The 2,636-nt window shown below is 32.3% G+C and overlaps 1 protein-coding gene across 2 annotated transcripts in view; it reads right to left on the bottom strand.

Moving 5' to 3' along the window:
* Positions 1-574: 574 nt before the first annotated feature.
* Positions 575-2,636, bottom strand: part of LOC102582424 (transcription factor TCP2-like) — an 8,911-nt gene continuing 6,849 nt past the window's right edge. For both annotated transcript variants that reach the window (XM_006355347.2, XM_006355346.2), the window contains exon 3: positions 575-1,063. The gene's annotated coding sequence lies outside the window, so the exon portion shown is untranslated. The remainder of the gene's footprint in view (positions 1,064-2,636) is intronic.

Genomic DNA, 2,636 nt, shown 5'->3' with positions numbered 1-2,636 from the left:
GAAATAATAATATAATATTGAAGAGAGAGAAACAGATTCCTTTTTAGAGAGTAAAATAGAAAATTGAATTGGAGTTGATTGTCTGAAAAAATAGAAAACTCTATATTTGGAGAGTAAAATAGAGGATAGAGTTGGAGATGCCCTTAATATGTCGATATGTGATGCACTATACATAGCGTCTAACTTAGAGTCCTACAATAGTCCAATAACAAAGTCAACACAAAGTAGGAAGATATAATACATAAACATAATCATTAACTTGACGTCAGCTAATAACTATGATCTTTAACTTTGAATGTACACAAGTAGACAATTAAATTTGTATAAAATTGAACAAATAAACATATTCACCCTACATGACAATTTTGTTTCTTACGTGGCATCAAAAGAGTATTATGTCATGTAAGACACGTGTGTCTATTTGTTTAATTTTATACAAATTTAAGTATCTCCTTGTACTCACTAAAAGTTGAAGGACATAGTTATCAGCTGAAACCAAATTAAAGATCATGTTTATATATTATGTCAACTAGGAAATATCATCCATTAGCTTTTATCTAGCTTGCATCCATCATCATCAATTAACTTTTATCTAGACTCTACATATGTGCTAAAAATTAACTACATCAGCAAGTGTTTGACTATAATTACAACTGTTATTGGATGTTAACTCAAACTCGATATAGAAACTCATAAACTTCAAATTCTGAATATGCCACAACTAAATGCGGGGGCATTTCAAGTTTGGTAAAATCCATCTAACATGATGTCCTCCTCAAGCAATGGTTAGTGCAGAATCATAAAATTCAAATGAGGGCAAATTCTTCAATACAAATGAGATGTCACAAAAACACACTCAAACTTGCTGAGTTTCGAACCTGTGCGCCAACTGAAGTCGGGCCAGAAGAAGCAAACAAAGGGATTTCTCCCATAGAAATAAGATAGTACTCAAAATGAATAACGCAGAATGAGGAATTAAGAAGCATATAATATATAAGCTTGTTGCAGAGGAAATCATTAGCTTCCTTTTGGGACTCCAGAGGGTGCTTCCATCTTCAATTGCCTGAATCAATTATGGGTGACAAATATCAGGTTGGTTAGCAGTAAAAACAGGTTTTCAGAAACGAAATTTGAATATGTAAACAAACTTCGACTCATTATCTGAAGATAAATATGAATTTTAACAATGATGCACAAGAAATTGGTTTTGACCTGCACACTTCACTAGAAACATGTATGGATACAATTTTTATTTTTATTTAGCATAGTCATTAGTCAAGCCAAAAGGAATGGATGGATTCAGTTGAACTTGCAGAATGTGCTCATGATGTATCTTTTATGATTCACCAATATTTATCTTTCTCCAACAATTGGAAAAAATTTTGTGAGTTGAAAAGAAAGGTGATATGTAACAATATACATTACTCGCAGAGTACTATAAAGGCATCACATTTTTTTTACAGTAATAACCAAGAACAAGTAGCACACGGTTCAAAACAAGATGGATATATAATGGGTCAGTCCTATCTTTTTTCACTTGAATATCAGATTTAGTTCGCATAGCGTATTGCTCGTACCTCTGACCTAAGTAACAAATCATTCAATCTTTGTCACTTGAACTAAGAACATGACAACATCCCGAATAGTGCAACAATTAGGAACTCATGTGACATTATCTATAAGTTGCTCTCCAAAAATGTTGCCGCATCCGTGTCAGATCTTTTAAAAACACATAAATTTTGAAGGATCTGACATGCACCCGTCGACATTTTTAAAGAGTCCCATGATCATTAGTTGGAAAATGCTAGCTAGCATGTGTTGGCAAATAATAATCCCATGCAGGAATAATATTCATGATAAATACTCTAATAAGAGCAAGTTAAGATAATAATCACACACAGTATTTTTAACGTTGAGAATATTATCGAGAGAAGAGCAATACATATCATTATAATGGAAAATTTAACACGCTTGCTAGTCCCTACATACTACTCAAGAAATAATTCACTTTTTTTAACAAACCTTACTTAAAACTTATGTTGCTAGTAGTCTTCAGTAATGTCGAGAGATATGTTAGATCCTTCAAAATTAGTACTCCCTCTTCCATTTTACATGGTATTCTTTTTTTTTAATCCGTCCCAAAAAGAATTGTTCTTTATTATAATTAGAAATAATTTAATTTTAAAATTCTCCTTTTACCCCTAATGAGATGATTTACAACTACACAAATATGTAAGGATTATTTTGAATGACAAATTTCAAAAGTCTTCATTTTTTTCTTAAACAACGTGTCAAGTTAAACAATGTCACATAAAATGAAACAGTGCGTATCATTTTGAAGAATCCAACACAAATGTTATAATATTTTTTTAAAAATCAAGCAACATAGCTTAAAATCTCCTGCACTTTCTTAGACTTGGTGTTTATGAATTTGAAATGAGAAATAGAGACAAAGTAACCAATCAAATGTTGGGTTGGCCCCACAAAATGAATGGAAACAAGATTTATTTGTTCCATGCCCTCCTTCACCTTATTTATCATATACTGTAAAGTGCAAATAAAAGTGTAATGGGTTCCTAATTTACCAATCTCCACCCCCCCCCCCCCCCCCCCCCCCCAAAAAAGAAGGGAAAATG

Source organism: Solanum tuberosum, unplaced genomic scaffold, assembly GCF_000226075.1.
Source record: "Solanum tuberosum cultivar DM 1-3 516 R44 unplaced genomic scaffold, SolTub_3.0 scf00197, whole genome shotgun sequence".
Lineage (NCBI taxonomy): Eukaryota > Viridiplantae > Streptophyta > Magnoliopsida > Solanales > Solanaceae > Solanum > Solanum tuberosum.
Note: the sequence above shows the minus strand (reverse complement) of the source record. Positions and strands in the feature narration are given on the sequence as shown.